The sequence below is a fragment of the Triticum urartu genome, chromosome 3 (genome assembly GCF_003073215.2).
Source record: "Triticum urartu cultivar G1812 chromosome 3, Tu2.1, whole genome shotgun sequence".
NCBI classification, from domain to species: domain Eukaryota; kingdom Viridiplantae; phylum Streptophyta; class Magnoliopsida; order Poales; family Poaceae; genus Triticum; species Triticum urartu.
This window is the reverse complement of record NC_053024.1, coordinates 635,178,430-635,191,115: the sequence shown is the minus strand read 5'-3', so window position 1 is coordinate 635,191,115 and position 12,686 is coordinate 635,178,430. Positions and strand designations below refer to the sequence as shown.

General features: G+C 43.9%; 1 pseudogene; it reads left to right on the top strand.

Moving 5' to 3' along the window:
• The first annotated feature begins 370 nt into the window (after positions 1-370).
• On the top strand, positions 371-1,867 carry LOC125548927 (annotated as a pseudogene).
• The last annotated feature ends 10,819 nt before the right edge of the window (positions 1,868-12,686 follow it).

Here is a 12,686-nt window from a genome sequence, read left to right as displayed (position 1 = left end):
GCAAAAAATAACACGCTATTAGTAAATATTCTCGACCGTGCCCCACGGACAGACCGTATTAGTAGCGTGGGTTTTAAACCATCGCTATTGCTAAGTGGATATCTGTAGCACCTGTGAGATACCCTGCGCTACCACTAGCCTTTCAGTCCCATCCCGCACCCCATCAACCGTCCCCGTCCACCCACTCCCGCACCGCACCCACCCCCGATTCACATCCCCTCCACCTCCTCTCATCTTCTTTGCCGACGGGATCTCTCCCTTTCTCCGACCCATGCCAGGATCCTCCATCGTGTGGCCGCACACGCGCGCAGCCTTCCTCCTTTCATCTTTTTTCCCTCTCTCCCCCATTTCAAAACTTCCAGATCCACCTAGGGTTTGCGCCTCCTCCCTCCGCCCCCATCACACCAGCCACATCGAGGAGGACGACGCCGACATCGGACCGTCGGAAGCACCATGGAGAAGTACGAGAAGCTAGAGAAGGTCGAGGAGGACACCTACGGCAAGGTGTACAAGGCGCAGGACAAGGCGACGGGCCAGGTGGTGGCGCTCAAGAAGACCCGCCTGGAGATAGATGAGACGACGAAGGGATCCCGACCACCGCGCTCCTTGAGATTTCCCTCCTCCGCCTCCTCTCCAGCTCCCTCTACATCGTCCGCCTCCTCGCCATCGAGCAGGCCACCAAGGGCAGCGGCGCTGGCGGTGAAGGGAAGCCCGTCCTCTACCTCATCTTTGAGTTCCTTGACACTGACCTCAAGAAGTTTGTCGACGACTACTGCCGTGGGCCTGCCCCTAAGCCGCTCCCAACTCAGGTCGTCAAGGTAGCGATTTTAATTAGTTTTGAGGCTGATTTTCCCTTGCCCTGCTCACTTGGCTTTCTGCCGATGCTACGTCGGCTGAGTCTCCTATCCATCGATCTGAGGACTTGACACTTCCTCATATATGCCCATTCTGAACTCTGAGTTTTGCATCGGAAACGTGCAGAACATTGATATGCAATCAGAGTGAACTACACTGTAAATTTGTAGCTGGTTTGAATTCGTCCAAAAATATGCAAACTCTACTACTCTAGCCTAGTTGCAGGATACTAAATTAGGAACTAAGTAGTGCTAGTATAATGGTTGAAACTCAATGTTGACTGCTGCTGGGCGTTCTCTATTTTGCATACACTCAAGTACAGATTAATTTGTTGTTAGCTTTGGAACCAATTCATCTTCATGCCTTTATTTTGAGGATGCTATCGTTAATTTTCATTGGATAGCAGATGGCAGAGTCCAGTTTAATTTTGATAGGTCTGTTTCGGGCTAATAGACAACTTTCTTTACTTTCTTGTAGAGTTTTTTGTATCAGTTATGCAAAGGAATTGCACACTGCCATGGCCATGGTGTCCTTCATCGGTTAGACCTTTGTTTTCTGATTTATGTTGCTGTATTTATCGGCCCATACAACATATTGCAATTGTTGCTAATGTGATTTACGATTGTTCCTCTTTGATATCATAGGGATTTAAAGCCCCAAAATCTATTGGTTGACAAGGAGAAGATGATACTGAAAATTGCAGATCTTGGGTTAAGTAGAGCTTTTACTGTTCCTATGAAAAGCATATCTTGGGCTAACGTACAGCGACGGTGCTGCTGCACTTGTGCTAGTCAATGGGGAGAAAGCTAGAACCTTGGTCTTCAAGTTCTTGCAAGGACCAGAGGGTATGCTGATGCTGCGCAGGTAAATCTTACATGCCTCATCATTAATCATTGTTGGTGAAACAAATGTCACTCGAGAAATCTCAGTCCATTTTTCTTATTAATGAATACTGTTACCCACATTATCTTGACTCACATAATGATCTTTTTCTTTAGGATTCACGATTTTTTCTTTTTTCTTGTTATTATGCATTACTATGAGTTCATTGTATTAAGATTCCTTGCAACTTCAGGCACTTGAGCTATTTACAGAAGGAGGGGACCCGACCTTCTTCATGTCTTGTGGCAGTGTTTTCCTTTGATTCATTCGTGCAACAAAGAGGGACCTGGCCTTCTTCGCGTCTCATGCAAAAAGTAAGGACTAGCCTCCGGCTGTTACTATTGATGCATGTGCATGTGCTAAAAAGAAAGAAAATACTCTACCGGATTTGAACGCTAATGCGTACTAACAAGTTTTCACTTTCCCGACATGGCCATAGGGGTGATTGACACTGACTACGGCAGCCTGGTGGGTGTCGTGCTCTTCAACCACTTAGAGGTGGACTTCGACATGAAGCCCAGCGACCGCGCCGCACGGATGATCGTCCATGTGATCACGATGTCGAATGTGGCCGAGGTGGAGGCCCTCGACGCCATCTTTCGGGGTGAGGGAGGATTCGGGTCCTCCGACGTCTGAACTCCGAGTCTTGGTAGATACATGTAGAGAAGTGGTCTGTTTGGGCTGGTGGTGGAACACTAGGGAAGGTAGCCACCTTCGGTTGTGTGTGTTTAATTTATTTTGCACTGGACGTGTCCTTGATTTCTATCTATGAATAATGCACGTAATTTTTATTTTTATTTTATTTATAATTTGTTAGTAGTAGCGCTGGGGAAACTACACGCTACTACTATCTAGCATAGTAGTAGCGCCTAGTATACTAGAAGCGCTACTACTATTTTGATAGTAGTAGCGCGGATTCAAATAGTAGTAGCGCGGGTGTGCACCAGCGCTACTACTAACTTTTTAGTAGTAGCGCGGGTGCACCCACACTACTACTAACTATTAGCTGTAGCGCAATACTAGTAGCGCGGGTACCCGCGCTGCTAGTAGCCATTTTATCCGCGCTGCTAGTAGCCTTTTTCCTAGTAGTGTTCCTTCCTCTCCTAGTCCAACTAGGGAAGGGGGGATCCTACTCCCGGTGGGAGTAGGACTCCTCCAGGGCGCGCCATAGAGGGCCGGTCCTCCCCCTCCTCCACTCCTTTATATACGGGGGAAGGGGGCACCCCATAGACACACAAGTTGACATTGTCTTAGCCGTGTGCGGTGCCCCCCTCCACCATAATCCACCTCGATCATATCGTTGCAGTGCTTAGGCAAAGCCCTGCGCCAGTAGCTTCATTATCACCGTCATCACGCCGTTGTGCTGACGAAGCTCTCCCTCGACACTCAACTGGATCAAGAGTTCGTGGGACGTCACCGAGCTGAATGTGTGCAGATCGCGGAGGTGATGTACTTTTGGTACTAGGATCGGTCGGATCGTGAAGACGTATGACTACATCAACCGCGTTGTCATAACGCTTCCACTTACGGTCTACGAGGGTACGTGGACAACACTCTCCCCTCTCGTTGCTATGCATAACCTAGATGGATCTTGCATATGCGTAGGAATTTTTTTGAAATTACTGTGTTCCCCCAACATTTTTATCTCGTGAGAGTTGCATTGAGGCGGATGATGGTGCTTTATCTTTGGGCTGGTATTTCAAAGGTTTAATGCGATGACTATGGCTCTGGGGCGCTGGTCTTTAGGGGCACGTGCAAGACTTATCAACTTTCATCGATAAGGTCAAGCCGGTTCCTATAGGGGAACATCAATAGTGGTGCGCCGACATCTCGTTCTAGCTGCGGTTGTGGTTATTCGCTGGTTGATTATGTTCAATTCGGTTTCGGATGTTAATAGTTTTTTCCTAGAGTGACCCTAGGTAATTGAACCCATGAAAATTGATGCCTTGGGAAAAGTGATTTCTGGAAGAACTTGTTACTAAAAGTGCTCCGCTATCCCGGACCAAATCGTACAGTTTAATGGAAGAAACAATGATAAAGAAATGGCCAGGGCTAGAGGTTTTACTTGTAACTGTATATACTTATGCTCGGGATCCTATCTAGATAATCAAAATATCATTGGTAAACATCACTACTTATATGTTCTCAACATATTGTTTGTGGGAGATGCGTCTAGATAACCCCATGACCAACTGCCGCAACATCGAGATTTTATTTCCCAACCGAGGCCCTTACCCTCTCGCAGGTTCATCCCAGTTATTAACAAATAATCTGACCAACACATTGGCGCTTAATGAATGCACCTTATGTACCCCTAGAGAATATGTTCCAATTATCGTACTAATCTTACTGTCACCGACGTTTGACATAGCCTTCTGCTCCTCTCTGCACTCAACCACTCCATGATTGATCTTCGATATCCCAACAGGTATCTGCGGGGCCTTAAAACAAGGTAGAAACAAGAGAGAGAAAAGCATAGCATAACACATCAAATAACGTTATTATTAAAGTAAACCAACAATCATGTTATTATTAAAGTAAACCAACAATCTCTCAATGCACGTACATGGGGATATTATAGGTCTTACAATCCCTGCAGATTGCGATTTGTTCCTGATTGCAAGTATTATGGCTATTGGAGATGGAATCTAAGGAAGTGGATATTGCTATGGAAATGGCAGTGGCTGCTGTAGATGGGAGTGGTGGTGGTTGCTGTGAATGGGTGACTTGACGAATGAGTGACGACTCTTCTGCTGAAGGGTTTTCCTCTCCTTTATATACTGCACGCAGGCGGAATGGGATTGGGGGGCCTCCGATGCGTATTGACCCTAGGGGCCTTCACAAAAGTTTAGGGTCATGGAGGTAGCAACACTTGGAAAGAGCGCTAGTACAAGCTCTCACGGTCGTACTAGAAGAAGTCTTCCCCTCTATGCTCTGTTGTGCGCTTCTTATTGATCAGAATCGATCACTACACTTATTATCTTAAATATATAACTTGATTTTGCACCTAAAATAGTCCATAATTTTAGGAAACATAATAAATAAATAGGTTCACAATGTTTTGTATTCATTAGTCATTAGTAATCAAATTGAAGTGATTCTCTGAGAAAATTTGAGATTATCCGGTTTAAACATGAGTGCAAAAATACACTGACCAGCCTCCAAAACTTAACCTAGATTGTCCTCAAGAAAAAAACAATATATTTTTTTGAGCAAACACGGTAGGGTAAAAACCCTATTGTAACTCTATTTTTCATTAATATGGGGGGTGTTATACACAGATGGATTACAACAAAGGAGGGGAGCATAAAAAATAAATGTTTACAAATAGTCCAACCAGCTTTGCATTCCCTCCTTTAAACTAGGTTTGACTCTTTTCATGATGGTGCCAAAATGTTCCTTGAAGTAGGAAATACTGTAGCTCAAGTCCCTTTCCTTGTTATAAAAAATGATGTTGTTTTTTTGTTTCCAGATTGTCCAACAACCAGCAATTAGGCATTCTTTAAAGGGCTGAATCTGAGTTCTGTTTCTGGTTTCGATAAGCATATCATTGCAGTTCAAATCAGTGTTCCATTCAAAGCCAAGTGATAACCAAAATTTTTGGCTAAAATCACATGAGATGAAGAGATGTTTCATGTATTCATTAGGCTCATCATCACATAAAACACATATGGAACTCTCAATGTAGAAGTTTTTCCTGGTGAGAAGATCTCTGGTGTTTAATCTGTCCAGAAGAAGGAGCCAGAAAAAGAATTTTTGTTTAGGAAGGCAACCAGACTTCCAAATCCATTGGAAAGGTTTGGGAGCTTTCTCAGGGCATCCTAAATATTCAAGGTAGACCTTCTTAGCATTGTAATGTCCAGAGGGCCATTTAAACTTCCAGATGTTAGGTTCACTGTTACTCATCACACCATTAATGAGGACCATGAGCTCAGTGCTCTGTTGAACAGCCACAGAAGACATAGGTAGGTGGAACATGCTATAGAAGTCATTCTCAATTTCAATGCAAGCCTTCTGGAGAGAGATGTCTTTGTTTATGGCATCAGAGTGCAGATGTGGGAGGCTGTCTTTCAGTGGGTTGTCTTTCCATTTGTCGTGCCATAAAGAAATGGTGTCACCAATACCGGCAATACAAGTTGTGAGGTCTTTGTAGTTGTCAAGAATAGAGCAGCAATCTCTCCACCAGAATGAGCCAAGCCTAGTTGGGAATTGTGGTAGCTCACCATTTCCATAGTATTTGTTCCAAATAAGCTGCACCCATGGGATATCCATTTTATTGAAGAACTTGTGTAGGAATTTGGTGAAGAGTGCTTTGTTGTGTGCTCTAAGATCTAGAACGCCAAGACCACCAGCATCCTTGGGTAAGCAAACTTGTTCCCATTTGACAAGGCATTTGCCAAATTTATTGATGTCCTTACCATACCAAAGAAAACTTCTGCCAGATTTTTCAAAATGATCCAAGATGGTGAAGAGCACCCTGATACAACACATGGCAAATATAGGTAGTGCAGTGATAATAGCCTTGAGGTGAGTGAGTCTACCTGAATATGACATCATTGTTGCAGTCCCAGATAACCTTTTATCCAATCTAGAAACCATTGGCATGAACTCATCAACTCTTGGTCTGGTGGACCCCATTGGCAGTCCCAGATAAGTGAAAGGCATGCTTTCTTTTTACAGCCCAAAATATTGGCAAGTTGAGTGGCTTTTTCATCAGAGATGTTAATGGGTACAAGAGAGGATTTGTGGAAATTTACCTGAAGTCCAGTGAATTCTGAAAATGTCTTTAAAGTCTTCATAACATGTGAAATCTGATGAGGCACAGCTGGCATAATAACTAAGGTGTCATGAGCATATTGGACAATAGGGTATGACATGGAAGCAGGTTGCTCAATGGGAGTATTGATGTGGCCATTGTGCCAAGCTTGGTTAATCAGGATCTGTAGCAATTCAGCATCAATAACAAATAAAAGAGGGGAGAGAGGGTCCCCTTGTCTTACTCCACATTTGCATTTGATTTTCTTCCCATGTACACCATTTAAAATTACAGAAGCAGAGGCAGTCTGTAGGATGTTATTGATCCATCTAATCCATTTGTCTCCAAACCCCAGGTGTTTGAGCATGAAAAGGATGGCCCCATAGTTGATTTTGTCAAATGCTTTCTCAAAATCCACTTTGAAAATGACAATTTCTTTCTTAGACTTGTGGCACATATGGATGTACTCAAAAGACCATGCAAGACAATCCTGAATATTCCTGGTTTTGATGAAACCATATTGATTCTTGCTTATCACAGGAATGATGCATTTTTGGACTTTGTTTGCAAGCAGCTTAGTAAGGATTTTGATAGGCATACTTACCAAGGAGATGGGCCTGAAGTCATTGGGAGTTTCTGGGTTTTCTTTCTTAGGGATCAGGGCAATATAAGCAGTATTAACTGGAGCAAGATCCACACTCTCATATTGGAAATCCTGAAGAAATTTATAGATACTCTCTTTAATAATATGCCAGCATTTCTTCATGAAAATGCCATTAAAACCATCAGGTCTAGGGGATTTGTCATTAGGCATAGAATTAATGACATCATCCACGTCTTTCATATAGAAAGGTTGTTCCAACTCCTCTTGATTAATTGATCTGGATAGATGATCAATGTTGAAGTTCATCTGGGATGTGCCAGCAGTGCCAATCCTGTTTAAATTGAAATATAGGAAGGAACCCAATGTTTAAATTGAAATTACAAAAATGTTTTGGTTCACCTAACTTATATGTACCCCTCTTCTATTTTCACATGAAAACTTAACATAGAGGTAATGACGGAAAAGGTTATTCTGCATGATTTTAGGCCAAGATGGTTGAAAAAAGTCAACTTGGACAAAGTAGTCAATGACGAGTATCATATTTTGTCATTATTAGTGACGAAGTTCATAGTAAGGATGAGATGGCGCTGCAAAGGCTTAGATAGATCAGAGCGTAGGTCCCAGGTTACTGGGGAGCAACTGGTAGACGAGCACTCCTTTGAAAGCTTTCCAACAATCACTTGTGGGTGGACTGAGAGTGCACCACTTGGGGTGCCTCAGCCGCCGCTATGTGTCGCGCTCTCAGCCGCCGCCACGTGTCGCGCTTTGGGCGCTCTATCCTAATTTTATGTTTCTTTTATTATTAAGCACGCATTTTCGGCTTTTTAGACCCTTTTCGGCTTTTTGGTTTTTCACCGGTCAATCTTAGCTTTTGGAAAAAAATATAAAAAACACATCTTTTTTCTTTCACGAGAAGCACGGTTTTGCTTCCGCGAGAATCACGTGTTTGTTTTCACGCGAGGCACGACTGGTGCCTCTCGAAAACGGAAAAAAAAATATTTCCTTCCATAAGTGGCATGATTTTTCTTTCGCGAGAGGCATGACCGTGCCTCTCGGAAACAAAAAATGTCTTCTCTTTCGTGAGAGGCACGGTTTTGCTTCTATGAGAGGCACGAATTTTTCTTCCGCGAGGAAACCGAAAATGTGTTTTCTTTTTTTCCACTTTCGTGAGAGGCACGGTTTTTCTTTTGCGAGAAGCACGGCCATGCCTCTTGGAAACGAAAAAAAAAATCTTTGTTCCCTTCTATGAGAGGCGCGATTTGCTTCTGTGAAGGCATGGTTGTGCCTTTCGGAAAAAAACATGTTTTTATTTTTTTTCTTCCGCAGGAGTCATGGTTTTTTCATCCGATTTTTTCGTAAGAAAAAATTTGTTAAAACCTATCAACATGGAATCTAGTTTTAAAGATCTCGACACGAGAAATCCAACAGCAAAAATGGTTTGAGATTTGGACGCACGGTTTAAGAGATAAAATGTTTTAAATAAACGGTTCTACGAAAAAAGGAAAAACTCACAGGTTGCGACAAGTAACGCACATGCAGCGCCACTTGTCACAACCTGAGGAGGTAGAAGTTAGCTTTAGAACGAGTACTCCTCTAATTTCGAGGTTCCTGCCTCTATGGATAGTTTCTTTTGCGTTATGGGCCTTGAATCGAACCTCTTCTACAATTGTGGTACATCCCTATTGTCTCATGTACTTTATGTGATTAATTATGTACTCTGAAACCGGCTATCCGACGCTATACGCATACATTTCAAATGGCAGTTCAACTAAATCAAAGAAAAATCATCAAACGCGATGAATTTCATTAAAGCTCGAACATAATTTACATAAAACAATTGATATTTTGACCGTTTAACTAAAACTAGAGAGAGAGAGAGAGAGAGAGAGAGAGATCTTAAATCCTATATTGCCCTGCCCACCGTCTCAAAGAGCTGGCAAGAAGACAAGGCTGCCAGTTTCTCAACATCGTCATGAAGAGGAAGAAGCTGAAGCAGATTTATATGGCGTGAAGCCGTCCTCATCACTCCAGCAGCACCAAACGAAACATAGACCCTCGCCCCCCGTCCGCCATCGGAGCAGCGAACAGAGGGGCAGAAGTTGTGGCTTCACCAGTGTTCTGTAAGGAAACCGTTGTTCCCTGATCGCCCTTTTGCTCTCGAGCAGTTGGGACCAAGCATTACGACCAACTGTATGATGCAGTGAAATCACAATTTGTGTGTGTGTGTGTGCATGAGAGAGAGAGAGAGAGTAATTAAGATTTCTTGACCTTAATTTTTTTCATTTGCATAAAAAAGTATAGTGGTGCACCCATCATAAATCACTATACATAATACACTATAAATGCAAATATCATGTGTATACCATTACTCCAACCAAGAAAACAAGTCTTGAAGCGAAGAATATTAGGTATCGAGTGTGTCTAAATCCGGATGATCGCATGCTTTAAATGTAAGCCAGAGTATTCCAACCGTGAAAGCCCAAATCATGCACAATCCCAACATTTTTGCGCCGAGTGGCCCTTCCCCCATGATGAGCATAACTGTATATGCAAACCCTGCGATGGCGACGAAACACTGCGAAGAACAAATATGTAAGGGGGCAAGTTGTAATGTCGGTTCACACCTTTTCTCAGGTATTTGGTTTGATCGGGGAAATTTTGACTTGTGCAAGAGCGAACAATTAAGGTACACAATAGATTTCTACATAGTGCAAGTAGTGTGTCACAGGACTTTTAAACACGCTTGTCACTTAGTTTGAGAAGGCAAGTCACCTAAGCTCTGAAAAATTTCAAAGTGAGTATGCATCTTTTACCCTGATTAGAGGCTTCTCGTAGAGGCTCAGCTTGCGCGGGGGGCGAGGCTCTATGAGCGGGACGCCGATGGCCACCCAGGCCTCGGCCTCTGCTCGCATCTGCAACGGCTCGGTGAGCGGGACGCCGACCACCACGCTGGCTTCACGCGCTCGCCGCGCCGCGCACATGAGGGCGACGTTCATAGCTGAGCTTCTGGCCGGTGGATCGGTGATATGCCTGGCCGAGTTGGTCTGCCGGTAGCGATTCGCAGAGGTCGTTGCAAAAAATCAGGATAAAATAAAGTTTTGTTTCCGAGAGATGAAACCGGGATAAGGGAAGTCGCCAGCTAGTTTTATAAGGCGGGACGCAGTACGGGTCCGACCAGCCGGGGTGCCGTAGGAGGTAGTAAGGCCATCCCGTGCGTGCATGTACACCATGGCAACATTTCTCTTTTTTGCGGGTGTGCACCATGGCAACATGACCTGGACCCGATCGTCATCAAATTAAAAAAACAAGAGATGGAACCGGTAGCACGCACGATCACAGTCCTACCTTTTTTGCACGGCCTAGGGCATCTTCAACGCTCACCTGCAAATTTTGCCCTGTATCTGTCCGTGCACATGGACCAGTCCAAGAACACAGATGCGGGAGCTGACATCCACCCAACGTTACAAGTCCGCACGCACAAATAGCCGCAAATATATATACCCTAGAATAGTTTATATATTCACAATAGTAGTTCTAATTTAAAAAATAAATAAATATTTACGCTCCAACATTGTTGTCCCATTTAACCATCCAGAGATGCTCAGTCAGACCTTCTTTCATTTGCTCGTGAGTTGCTCGATGACGAATTTATTGATGCATTTGAACAAACTCTTCAAATGTTGCCGGATTCTGGTCTAGAAGTTCGATATGATCACCCATGTTCTCAAATTCAAGAGTTGCGGCAGCATCCTCACCTGCCATCCTTTGCGATCATGTTGTGCATGATCACACAACAGGTCATCATCTCTCACAAGTTCTCTGGATCCCATTGTTCAACAGGTCCACGACCAAGTACAAAACGTGCCTGTAGAACTCCAAATGCCCTCTCAACATTCTTTCTAACAACTTCTTGTTTTGGGGCAAAGTGAGACTTTTTCTGGCTAATTGTGTTAGTGATGGTGTTGACAAAGGTAGCCCACGGAGGATAGTTACCGTCAACCAGATAGTAGCCCATGTTGTAGTCATGATCATTGACAGTATAGTGGCAAGAAGGAGCTTTTTTCAGTTAGCCTAACAAACAATGGTGATCGTTGTAGCACACTGATGTCACTGTGAGATCCGGGCATACCAAACAAAGCGGCCCAATCCAAAGATCATGTGATGCAACTGCTTCAAGAATCAAGAATGATGGTGGGCTTCTTAAAATGACTCTGATATTGGCCTTGTAAAGATTTTGGCCAGTTCTTTCATTTTCAATGCATGCAGTCAAGAGATTCGGCAAACCTGGTCACCCTCTTGCTTCCGAGATTGCCAAGATCCTCTCGTTGTCTGTCAAAGTTGGTTCTCTCAGGTACTGAGATCCAAACACCTGGACCGCGGCAGTTGCAAACCTGACCATGGCATCTCCGCATGTGCTCTCAGACAGGTACTCGTCCCACAAATCGGCGGTCGTGCCATATGCAAGCATCCGCAGTGTGACTGTACACTTCTGGTAACTAGATAACTCAATCCTTCCCACAACGTTCTTCTTCAAGATGAAGTGGTCATCCAAGGACCGGAGGCCATGGTAGAGATGATCGAAGACATTTTGGCGCATCCGAAAGCGCCGGTGAAAATTGGCAGACAAGAGGGCATCGCGGGCAAAAGAGTTGTCCATCATCGTCAAATGGTCGTGCGCCCTGTTGCGGTTGAGAATATGCTCCTCCGCACAATCTGGGTCTACAAGGACCACCTGCATCATTGTCATCTCATTCGTGTAGTCCTCCTCGCCGGACAACTCAAAGTAGTGCTCGTATATGTACTCCATATACGAATTCGTTGCTTCAAAGAAGAAGGGACAATTTTTTTAGCATGTGCATTTCATCGAACAAATGTCAGGCATGGTGAGTATAGTCGGAGCGATCGTTGCGGGCGGTTTGAGGTTCCTCTTTGGAGATGGCATTACCTTTTATACATGTATATGCACCCTATATGTTTCTTTCTTTCTTTTTTTAGAAAATTACACTATAATATGAATGACTTTTACGTTAGAGTTTCTCGACAGCGACAGCTAGTTCGTGGCTTGCAACTGACAGGTATGGTTTCTTTCTTTGATGTTTTAGTCGAGCGGGGTGCTAGATCTACAGTTTGACGGCGTGTTTGGGGTGCTGCCCCTACCAGATTCTTTCAACGGCAATGGCTTCGCCTTTGGTGAGCCACTAGAGGTCCACAAAGCGTTGAGCTCGAGTGAGGGGTGATCCGTCATATTTTCTTTTGGTGGTTGCTATGTTGGTTCTGGAGGCAGGTAATGGGCATTGATGTAAAGCTCAGAGGATTCTTCGATCTTGATTGTGGTTTTGCTTCTGGGTTGGTGGTCCTTTGTGAAAAGACTAGTGTTTTGCCATCTTTTCAGTTTTTGTCATGCCAGTGTATATGTGGCTTGTAACTTGACCTTTATTATATGAATGAGACACATATTACCATGCAAAAAAGACTTTTTTATTTCCTTTTTTAGATAATTACACTCAATAATATGACACATTTTCAAGTTAGACTTCCTCCTTTTCTCACATGACAGCAACAGCTAGGGCACTCACCCCCCCCCCCCCC